Source organism: Natrix helvetica (assembly GCF_964273705.1).
Source record: "Natrix helvetica genome assembly, chromosome: 6".
Classification (NCBI taxonomy): domain Eukaryota; kingdom Metazoa; phylum Chordata; class Lepidosauria; order Squamata; family Natricidae; genus Natrix; species Natrix helvetica.
Genome location: NC_138553.1, coordinates 4,648,040 through 4,660,177, shown reverse-complemented (window position 1 = coordinate 4,660,177; position 12,138 = coordinate 4,648,040). Strand labels below are relative to the sequence as shown.

General features: G+C 45.3%; 1 long non-coding RNA gene across 1 annotated transcript in view; it reads right to left on the bottom strand.

Annotated features, from left to right (window-relative positions):
* Positions 1 to 5,598, bottom strand: part of LOC309394176 — a 108,855-nt gene extending 103,257 nt beyond the window's left edge. The window contains exon 1 of the long non-coding RNA XR_014175701.1: positions 5,370 to 5,598. This is a non-coding gene — a long non-coding RNA (uncharacterized lncRNA). The remainder of the gene's footprint in view (positions 1 to 5,369) is intronic.
* Positions 5,599 to 12,138: the final 6,540 nt, after the last annotated feature.

Here is a 12,138-nt window from a genome sequence, read left to right as displayed (position 1 = left end):
GATGTTGGCGATTTTTTGGTCAGTGCCGAAGGCTGTCTTGATATTGTGTTTGTGGAGAAATTTGCTGATTTTATCTGTGGTGCCTTTGATGTAAGGGAGGAGGGCGATGCCGTTGTCCTGTTCTGTGTCTCAGTTCTTGGGGGGTGTCTCCCTTTGGATAAGGTTGGTAATTGTGGGGTTTTTTTGAATCCGTTGGAAATTAATACGTTTGTGAGGGTGTGTAATTCAGTTTTCAGGTGGTCTTTGTCGGCTAGGCGTTTGGTTCTGGAGATGAGGGTCTTGGCTACGGAGTTGATCTGTGCAGGGTGGTGATGGGATTGTGCGTTTAAGTAGCGGTTGGTGTGTGTGTTTTTCTGGTAGATGGTGTGTCCTAGGGAGCCATTGGGCTTTTTGTAGATTAGGACGTCCGGAAAGGGAAGTTGGCTGTTAGCTTCTATTTCCATAGTAAATTGTATTTTGGGGTATAGGCTGTTGAGATGTGTGAGGAAGTTGTCCAGTTTTTCTTTCCCATGTGGCCAAATTACAAAAGTGTCATCTACATATCTAAGCCAGAGTTTGGATTTGTGTTCAGATTTATCTAAGGCGTTGGTTTCAAAGTGTTCCATGTATAGGTTTGCAATGACGGGTGAGAGGGGTGATCCCATAGGTGCTCTTTCTATCTGTTTGTATCTTTGTCCATTGTGGATGAAGTATGTGTTGGTTAGGCAGTGGTTGGTCAGATCTAGGATGTGCTTGGGGGGTTGTATTTGTTTTGGATAGCTGTCGAGACCTCTTTAATAGGCACTTGGGTGAAGAGGGATATAACATCGAAACTCACGAGTAGGTCGCTGGGTTGTAGATTTTGTTTCTTATTGTTTCTCTGAAGTGGAGTGAGTTTTGTACGTGTGAGGTGAGGGATTCTGTATAGGGCTGAAGTTGTTTGGCAAGAAATTTGGCAAGATTCTGTAGAGGTGAGCCTATGGAGCTGACTATGTGTCTGAGTGGTGTTCCTTCTTTGTGTATCTTGGGGAGGCCATAGAGCTTGGGGCATCTGGATGATTTTTCTCTGGGGATGATTCTTTGCTGGATCTCTTCACTGATGGGAGAGGCTTTTATTTTGGATTTGGTGGTTTTTTTCCAGGCAGGTGGTGGGATCTGTGTTTAGAGGTTTGTAAGCGGGGTCTTAGAGTAGGTTGGATAGTTTGGCTTGGTAGTCAGATGTGTTCATCACCACAATGGCGTTACCTTTGTCTGCTGGGAGAATGATTATGTTGTTGTCTTTCCTCAAGAAGCTTTTTCTTCTTTATGTAAGTTGCTTCTGGTGGATTGCTGGAGCAGAGGACATTGGTGACTCCAAGTCTGATTTTATTGGCTTCATCTGGGTTGATATTGGTTAGGGCAGCTTCAACTCTGCATATGATGTTTTCAGTGGGGATGCGTTTGGAGGCGACTGCAAAGTTGAATCCTTTTGAAAGGAAATTGGTTTCTGCTATGGTGAGGGTCCTGTCTGATATGGTGTGTACTGTTTGTTTCATGAATTGCTGTGGAGGGGGGTTGTGCTTCTGGCGTTTTTCTAGTCTGCGGAGTTTGTTGGTGTGTGTGTCTGTCTTGTGGGAGGTTTCTGTTTCGGCTCTCCAGAGGGCTAGTTGTTTGGATTTGTCCCAGAGTGCTGGGTGGATTTTGTTGCTAAGTTTGAGGTGAAGAGTAAGTAGGTCCCAGTTGGTTTGGTCTAGTAGGAATCTTTTCCTGTGGAGTTCATTTCTGATTAGGGCTAATTCAATTCTTTTCAGGATCCTTTCTGTGGCTGAGGTTTTTGAATGGAATTTTAGTTGGAAGCATGTGGGGATCATATTTTTGTCTCGGCAGTTGCACAGGAATGTGAGGTCACATAAAATGGTGGCTTTTCGTAGGTCCTGGTCAGCAGGAAGGTTTCCTCCCCATAGAGGTAGAATATTTGTTTTTGTAGATTTTCACGGGTATAGGTATGCAGGTCTTGGCATATTCGGGTCTTTTCCCGTGTAAGATTGACAGTATCTTGGCAACGTTTCGACGAGGTCACACTTGTCACATCTGGAAACTAGCCCTAGTCAATAAACGAGTCCTAGCCACAAAAACCGACACAGGACCCAGAACAACACAGGACACCATCGCCAATCACCCTCACCAAACATCAGTTCCATCAACCAATCAAGATGTGACAACACAGCCAACCAATCCGTTTAAAGCAACAAAACCAACATTCCGCACACACACAAACCTATATTTATAGAAAAACGGCAGCTCCGATCACACTTTGCTCACGCAAGCACGAAGCCAAAGGCACTAGCCTGAAGATGACGAGCGTGACCTTGTCGAAACATCGCCAAGATACTGTATATATATATATGAGAGAGAAATTATTTGGCTATTAAACTAAACTTTAAAAGAGAAAATTGCTTCATGTCAGCTTTTAGATGCCGTGATTTAGAAGCACAGGGTTGCATTGGCAGCTTTCTAAACAACCACAGCTGGAGCCTTCATCCTTGGTGTAATTTGCAAATCTTAAACTTTTAACTCTGATGAACTATATTGTGGCAGGCATTTGTAAACATAAATATTTTTGGTGAAGGCTTTCTGGGAATAGCTGAACTATACTGTAGTTCTCATATTCTGATTATAACGTAATAGTAATAATGGGCCATTACCTTCAAGATGCATTTTAAATATGGTTACCAATTCTGGGCTGCAAAAACATTGATAATCATAAGAAAAACGTAACTTTCTGGGTACATGTCATGGTCACCTGGATTTTGCAGCCTTCATCTCTGATAGCTGAACTTGGAATTCTTCATTTAAAATGAAGCAAAACAAAACAATTTTGGTTTATTTTTTTTAACATTCTTAAAAACCTGGCAAGCCCTTAGTTCCTCAAAATGAAACCACAGGCATTTGTTATGTAAGTAGAAAAATATTTCCATAGTTTCACAAACAGCATAATGGCTATTATGGCCTTTTAATATCCAATTATTCATAATCATAAAGGTGCCATAATCCAGTACATTATGGATTGTGTTACTGATTATAGCAGAAAATCCTAGCTACTTCAAAAGCTGGCAAGTTTTTTTTTAATATTTCTTAATGAATAAAAATATTAACAGGAATTGGGCAGGAATTGAACTTTATAAAAAACAAATGTCTTGATGGGCTTGTCATTAGTCAAAAAGGAGCTGGCCATAAACAACTGTAAATATTAGCTTTTAAGTGCCTTTAGAACAGAAAGAAAAAACCTAGCAGCATCTTGCTAAGAATTGCCAACAATAAATTGCTTCCTAAAACTAACTTTCCTTAAAGCTAACAGACAGGATAGACCAAGAAATATATTTTTGCAATGTCATCAAAATTAAAGCATTCTTCTCTCACGGAAAATCAGGGAAGTGTCCTATCTAAATTGTAAAAATATTATTTTTAGGAAAAGTACTTATGACATCCTATTTGCATACACTGATAGGTAATGCAATCCTATATATTTCTATTCATGGACTTCTGCAAATTTACAAGACCTACAGTACTGATTCAAGTTCTGAACAGATGTCATCTGGCAAACTGCCCTCTTCCAAACTGTTAGTAAAGGTGCAGAAAAACCTTTAACTTTCCTTAGGAATGGTCCATCAACATGCCTGTCACCGAATATCTACCAATCAGGTACTCTCTTTTTAAAAAAAAATCAGCCTACAGTCCGGAGAAGAAGAAAAGCACATGTATTGAAAATCGTTAGAACTCCCCTAGTAGCCAAAATAACATGCTTTTATATGTTCTGCAATAAGGAAGCTACTGTAGTTGTGGTGAAGGATCTCTAAAAATGAAGGGCTAATTTAAAGAGCTGGACAGCAAAAGTCCAAACACCACAAGATGGCAGCAAAAGGATCCCCTGAAAGCCATCTTGTCATCTGATTTTCGCAATAGGTCACCCTACAAGCAAGAACCTCCCCATTAACTCCCACAGTGAGGCACTCTTATTGCACAAGCAAAACAGTTATGTTTCCTCCAAGTAAAACCAAGGGATTGTAACACCTCTCCTAAATTGAGAGCAACTCCCGACTTCCTACTTACACCCACAATGTTTTCTTTGAAAAACAACGGAAATTATTTGTCATGTCTTCTTCCAGGACATGTTCTGACTTCACATACTAGCCTACTGTCCAGGGGGTTTCTGAGAGCCTATTCTCCTGACAGTAATGCTCTCTGAACCTGCTTAGTATTAAACAAATTTGGAAGGCCTATCACCTGGCTGAGTGCCAAAATCTCTCTCCTGGTGACCTTCTGGAACATTCATGGTGCTTTCTTACAAACAACACCAACTGCTTTGGTGTCCTGATACAAGAGGGTCTTTCCTCCACCACCCAAAGTGGTCTTTTATCCCAATGCAACACAGCCCAACTCTTGCTTAACTTTTTCAAGATCTGCCAAAGCCACCAACTGTGGTCCCCCCCCTTCCCAACCCATATTTTATTATTATTATTATTATTATTATTATTATTATTATTATTATTATTATTATTATTATTATTATTATTATTATTATTATTATTATTGCCACCCATCTTCTCTCCTAACAAGATGTCTCTGGGCTGCTTAAGGTAAAGATAAAGGTTCCCCTCGCACATATGTGCTACTCATTCCCAACTCTAGGGGGCGGTGCTCATCTCCGTTTCAAAGCCGAAGAGCCAGCGCTGTCTGAAAACATCTCCGTGGTCTTGTGGCCGGCATGATTAAATGCCGAAGGTGCACGGAACGCTGTTACCCTCCCACCAAAGGTGGTTCCTATTTTTCTACTTGCATTTTTACATGCTTTTTTAACTGCTAGGTTGGCAGAAGCTGGGACAAGTAACGGGAGCTTATTCTGTTACGCGGCGCTAGGGATTCGAACTGCTGAACTGCCGACCTTTCTGATCGACAAGCTCAGCGTCTTAGCCACTGAGCCACCGCATCCCTATTATTATTATTAATTCTTTATTCATTAAACATGAAACTCAGCCAACTGAACATTCAAAAATTCATCACAAATACCATTGATTGGTGCTAATGGTTAATGCGGTTTGCTGCCAGTGTCCTAGGTATCAACCAAGGACCTTCTTAAATTATTATTATTATTAATATTATTATTGTCACCCATCTTCTCCCCTAACAAGGTGTCTCTTACAAATTGAAAAAAATAATGAAAAGTTACAGCGACCCAGATTAAAACATTATTAAAATCCGTGCTAAAAGTCTACTATTAGCTGCCTCTCCTTGACAGTCAGAAGTCTGACAGGTGCAGCTGGTCCTAACCTCACCAGCCAGCCCTACAAACCCTTTTCCTTGTGGAATTATTGCAGCCGGTCCAAAAAGAATAAACGGCCAATTGTTCTGACCGGGGTTTTGAGGGAAGCTCTCTTCCTTCCCCCTGGTGCCCTGAACGGCTGCGGCTTATGGGTCCGTGAGTCCAGCCTTCAAAGAGGCCCGCGAGGGGTTGAGCGAGGAAGGGCTGGTTCTCAGCGGCACTACAACCCAGGCTGACCTCGGCAACCCGCCTCAGGCCGGTTTTATCCCTTCGAAAAGCCGGAGGCAGTTTTTTTTATTTTCGCCTCAGCCACGGATCAAAAGGCCTGAAGGGAAAAGTAATGAAGGAAAGGGAAGGGGGAGGGGGGAAGAGCAAGGGCGCCTTCCCGCCAGCCAATCAGAAGCCCGCTTGCAAGGGCGCGCGCTGACGAGTGGGCGGGGGAAGGAAGAAGCACGAGGCCGAGGGAGGCGGGGCGAGGGAGGGGGGAGGGAGACGAGCGGGAAGGGGCGCGGAGGCGGCGGCGCGAGGCCCAGCCGCGTGACGAGGGCAGCCGGCGGCACGAGGCCGGACCATAACAAACCCTGGGAAGGGAGGGAGGGGGGGAGGAAGAGGGGGCGTGGCTAGGCCTGGAGAGAAAGCGCGCTCGAGGGCCTAACATCGAGAGAAAGGCGATTGGCTCGACAGTGGGGGGGGGGAGAGAGGGGGCGAGGCCAGGCCGCCCGCTCTTTTGGCTCGAGCCGCGTTGCTATTGGCTGGGAGGGGCGGAGCCTCGGAGTCAGGATCCGGAGCGGGGAGGGGGGAGAAGAGGAGGAACCGCGGCTGTCAAAACAAACCTCGCGCGCGGCTCTCTCCCCCGCAAGGGTTCCCGGTCACCCGTGCGAATCCTGCTTGGGGCTTAACGAGGTTTGGAGGAACGGAGCCTCCACTGGCCGGAAAACAAACTGCCTACACACTCCTCCCCCAAGAGCTTGGCTTGCCCAAGCTTAAACCACAAATCCTGGTTTACCAGTACACACACAGCCAGGACTTGGCTCGCCCAAGCTTAAACCACAAATCATGGTTTACCAGCACACACACAGCCAGGACTTGGCTCGCCCAAGCTTAAACCACAAATCCTGGTTTACCAGCACACACACAGCCAGGACTTGGCTCACCCAAGCTTAAACCACAAATCCTGGTTTACCAACACACACAAACAGGACTTGGCTCGCCCAAGCTTAAACCACAAATCCTGGTTTACCAGTCCCAACGCAGGGTAGGCTCAACAGGCTGAGCTGCCAACTACCAAACCTCCTTTCCTTCCTCCTGGAAAGCAACTCCGGCTTGCCACAAAAATATTACCAGCCCAAAACATGGCTTCTCAGCCAAGGCACACAAGCACTTGAGCCAAGCGTCCCACATCACAGGGATGAGTCAGAGGGACAAACTCCTTCCAGCCAAACAACTGCAGGAACAGGACTGCCCGCCTCTCTGCAAAATAAAATAAATGCCTAAATAAAATGGAACACCTCCAGCAAGAATTCAAAACACTTTGAGTTCAAGGCATGGGTTTTTTTTAGTATAGAAGTGGAGCGGGTATGTGAGTCCCGATAAAAGAGGTTATTTGTAGCTCAGAGTTGAACTGTGGGCTCCTTGGTGCTCTCTGAGCTTCCAAACCTTTCATGACCCAACTAGGTAACGTCATCAGTGCTAGAAAGGAATGGCATTTGCTCTCAATTTATATTCTAGTAGCTTGCCCTTTCTGTCTTGGAGGTTGTTTGGTTGGGCTGTTTATTGCTAAGATTGTTTGACCGTTCCTTGAACCCCCAAGACGACTCCCAGAGTCATATATAATGTATATGGAATATAAATTAAGAGCCCTCCTTGTTAGCACTGACGATGTTACCTACTTGGGTTATGAAATGTCTGCAAGAAAACAACCATGCTTAGAGAGCACCAAGGACCCATCAGGTGTGTATGTATAATAGCCTAGAACACGGGTCAGCAACTCTGCTGCGGCTTCCTGTCGCCAGTCGGTAAAAGGAAAAAGGGACGCAGCTCTAGGAGGAGACTCTATGGTCGGGAAAACCGGACTTCCAGTCGGTAAACGGACGCTGCACTTGGAGGAGACACTGTGGTGGGGGAACTGGTCTGAGAAAATTACTATGTCTTCCTAGGCGTCCAAGATTCATGTACGTTGTCCGTTCCTCTAGTGCAGTGTTTTTCAACCTTGGCAACTTGAAGATGTCTGGACTTCAACTCCCAGAATTCCCCAGCCAGCATTCGCTGGCTGGGGAATTCTGGGAGTTGAAGTCCAGACATCTTCAAGTTGCCAAGGTTGAAAAACACTGCTCTAGTGCACTGCTTTGCAAAGAATCTCTCTACACAACCTGCTTAATACGGAGGTATAACCTATGTGTTTCGGGGATGTTTGTCGTTGGGAGAATTCGCACGGGTACCCCCAAAAAACAACATAATTCTTAGTCGCATTCCCTACCATAGTCAGTTGCTCTGTACATCATCGCCGCTTCTTGTGACCAACCTGAGTCGTAAAATCTTCAACCATGTCCACACGCCCCATCGTTTGATTCCAAACTGAACTGGAGTGGATCAGAGCGGATCCTGTGATCGATTCGACAAGCACACCCCGCTAAAACAAGCCTCTTTTGCCATCAAAACCCTGCATTCCGAAATAAAATCCCTCACGCAAATGCCGTGACATAGGCACACTGTAAATTCTGCTCTTTTAATCCAGCACAGCTACAGACGGCTTTTTTTTTTTCAATGTAGAATGCAATTACCATTCCTCATTTCTTACATAAGCTTTCACCCCGCCGACTTGCAGCTAGTGGAACACAGTAGAAAGCAACGTGGCTTAAGGGGATGTGATATCTTGCATCTTGTCATCCCAATTTAAGACGTGTCCCTCTAGGGACCACATCCATGAGGCTAAAGGGAGAGATCCTCTCCCTAAAGTTCTCCTGACCGAGGCTTCCCAAGAGCAAGAAACCAACTCCTTGTCCCGGCAAAAAAACCCTTTTATCTGTGAATTTTGCTCATTCGCATCCGGCAAAGTCTTTCATCGGAGGATTTACAGTCACAGACCTTATCTGGCTTGGAGAGCTGCCAAGCCGATATTTGCAAAACTTGGCAAGGAGTCTCGGAGAGTCATGAACCAATTAAGCGAACTAATTGTCTCCTGCAAACTCCACTCCCCCTTTGCTCCTCTTTTATTTCCTCTGGGAGGGGCCATTCATCGTCCACCTGTGGCCTTCCTCCCAAGTCGACCCCTGTTCTTTAGCTGTTCCCTTCGTCTGGCCATTCTGCGCATGCGCACACTGGGAACAGGCTCCAGCTGTTCCTCTGCCTCACTGATGTCTGACTGTGAAGGCAGCTGAGAACTGTCAGACGGCCCTGGCCCACTCTCTTGCTCCGACACAGAGCCCTCCTCAGACTCCAGGACTGGCCCAGGTTCCTCCCCAACCTCCTCACTGTCCGAATATGCTGCCAGCTCCCCTAACGGGCCACAACAAAAATATGCTGCATGCTTTGATCTGGCCTCGAGTTTTATCAGGTCGCATTTGACACAACCGCAGGACTTTTAAAACAGCTGGGTACCCCCTTATTTTTTGCTTTAGGAATCGCTGTGAGGCCATTATATTTCCATTCATCCCCAGAACCGGATTGATTACAAGACCGGCCCACGGTTAAAACTCTCTTAGTGAGTCAGCAGTTGTGTTACAAAACGAATCCTAACAAATCAAGATGCCTCTGAGGTGGAATGCAATCGTGAATTCCATTCACATTTGTCTCCGTGTCTTCTCAGTTCAAGCGAATCCATCCGAACACAAATACCTCAATTCTCAAGATTATTCTGGAACCCAAACCCCACCGAGACGCAAAACTGCCCATCCTAACGAAAGCGCCTTCCAAATTCCTTGAGTCGGTTTACATCGGCAAAACACCCCAAAAAACAGAGAAGAACATTCTAGAACACGGTTTCCGCGGTACGTTCTCGGCTACCTATGAGTTCTGGCACCTTTTCTTTTTTCTTTTTACTGTCATGCTAGACGCCAATCAAAAGCTTGTCCTTGTTAGCTAGTTTGTTATGCTCGATAGCATCCCTCTTACGAGAAGAGAATTATCTGACAGATGAAAAATTAAAAGTTGAATCAGAGGGTTTTTTTGAAGGCTGTTTCCCAAAGCTATAAACAGCCGGAATATTATAATACTTGCTTTTAATCTTGAAGGGGTTTCATGATTATATGAATACAGTCACATGCAACTCCTCTCTTCATCCTAAATACGCTCATCGGCTTTTCTGACTACATGTTTTCTTATCTTCAGTCGGATACGCAGAAACCTAAAATTAATTCCAATTCCTTTTAAGGAGAATGAGGATGGCAAAACCCAGTGCTAATATTTAGATTTAATACGTGATTTCTCCGTTTTGTAAAAAAGAAAAAAAATCAAATTTATCATCTCTATCTGAAAAGAAAAATACTGGAAAAGCATCTTTCTGACCTTTAAAAAAAAATCAATCAGATGCTTCTCCAATTTTTTTTCACTATTCCTTTTTAATGATACTCAATTACCTGCTATCGCTTTTAGGGAGCTAAATACCTAAGGATACTTATAAGTAAATATTTATCGAAGGTGAATTTTGTAGTGTAAGGGTAGAGCATGCGTATAAATATAGAAAGTCTGTGTCATAATTACAGGCGAAGAAGGAGTCAAAAATGCAGTAACGTATTTTCTTTTCTGCATTCCCTCAACGCTTCTCTTTCTATTTATATATAAACCCAGAAGACATATTTTGTCTGGTTGCCACTAACAGACCAAGTCTTCAAGCCATCACAGCCAAGAACTCTCACAAAGAAAAACTTAACCTATTAATTTAGTTTAAGCATACGCAAACCTTGAAAAAGAACCGAAGAACGTATCTGTTTACGCTGGCCAGGCCCATTATATTGGTGTTCCTATACAGGTAGTCCTCGACTTATAACCATTCGCTTAGTGACTGCCCGAAGTTGCCACGGCCCTAAAAAAAAGCCACTTGCGAGTGTTTTTTTCACTCTTTACGACCGTTGCCACTTCCCCCTGGTAACACAATTAAAATTCAGGCACTTGGCAACCAGCGTTTACGACGGTCACAGTATTCCAGCGTCACATGATCTTCCCCTTTTGCAATTCTTCGGAAGAGCCGAGTCAACGAGGAAGTCAGATCTGCTCAACAACCGTGTTATTAACTTCGCAATAGCAGTGACTCACTTAACAACTGCGGCAAGAAATATTGCAAAACAGGGCAACGCTCGCTTAATAACCATGTTATTATTAACTTCACAATAGCAGTGACTCGCTTAGCAACTGCGGCGAGAAATATTGCAAAACAGGGCAACGCTCGCTTAATAACCATGTTATTATTAACTTCGCAATAGCAGTGACTCGCTTAACAACTGCGGCAAGAAATATTGCAAAACGGGGCGACGCTCGCTTAACGCTTTCCATTGTTCAGCAATGGAAATCTTGGGCTCCATCGTAGTCGTAAGTCGAGGCATAGCCCGTCTGTTGTTTCTCCATTGTTACTTTGGACTCCGTTGCCCCGTTATTAATTATTGCTTCTATTAACCCCTTGAAGGCTGGGAGGAACAGGTGGACCTCAACTCTGATAATAAATAAAAATAACATCCACAGTTCCGCTCCCCCATATCCTTCCTCCCTTCTCCGTCTGCAATTAACTAATTCCTTCCCATTTGCAGGGTGAGCAACTCACATAACGACTTCCGGAAACTCAAGCTAGAACTGGCAAAAATGCAAATCCTTTCTTATCTCAGAAGACCCTAACGGGGAGGAAACCTCAACACCCCCCAACCTCATCATCGAAGCCCCTAAACAGCTGGGAAGGGCAGCCATGCTCCCCACCACTCACATCTGGACCTCAACTTTTCCTTCTCCCCCCCCCTCCCACAAGCAACACTGCAGAGCCGCCCTAAACGGGGGGGGGGGGGAGACAGCCCTGTCTGAACAACGCAGCAGCTGACCGGACACTTTTTAACACTTCGCACATCCAGCGCCCACACGCCAAAAAGAATTGGGGCGGGGGTGGGTGGGGAGATTAAGGCAGTCCTCTTTTGCCTTTCAGAACTGGGAAGGGGGCTTCGGCAAGAGAGTGCGCGCACACACTCTGACCTGCCAGAGGCAGAGCGAAGCTGTAACCTGGCCAGTCCCGCTGGGGCAAAGGTATGAAAATTGCACCTGCCTTTAAAGCTCAGCTGGAAGGAAGCCAAAATGAATCAGCCTTCCTCCTCCTGTCCTTTTCTTAAGCCGCCATCACCTCCAGCTGAATCTGCTCTTCACCTCGGCTGGAGGAGGAAGAGGAGGAGGAGGAGGAGGAGATGGGGGTGAAGATGGAGAAGCAGAAGATTCTTCTTTAATCTAAGATACAGGATCCCTACCTCCGCCTCTGCTAGGGAATTTCCTATCCTCCCTGACTTTTCCCGAGTTTTTTCACACACATCCCGTTTCCTAGCTTAGGGTGTTCAAAAACTCTCCTAAATGTCCACTCGGAATATCGGTCAGTCCTTAACCTACCTCACAGGGTCGTCGTTGCGGCCAGCCAGCCAAAAAGGTAATTCTTGGCAAAGCGCCTTTGCTTCCAACCCCTCCCCCCCACCCCCAAGCTGCTAAGTCTCTTATGTAAAAAAAATAAATAAGGATTATGAAAGGGACCGACTTTCCTCCCTAAAAGGGGAAGGAATGGGGTCAGCCAAGCTACTCCTTCACTCCCCCCCACTTGCTCTGACCACTAGCCGTCACAGCCTGAAACTCTGCCATGGCGGACGCGCTCCCCCCCCCCAATAACCCCGCCATCCCCCACCCAC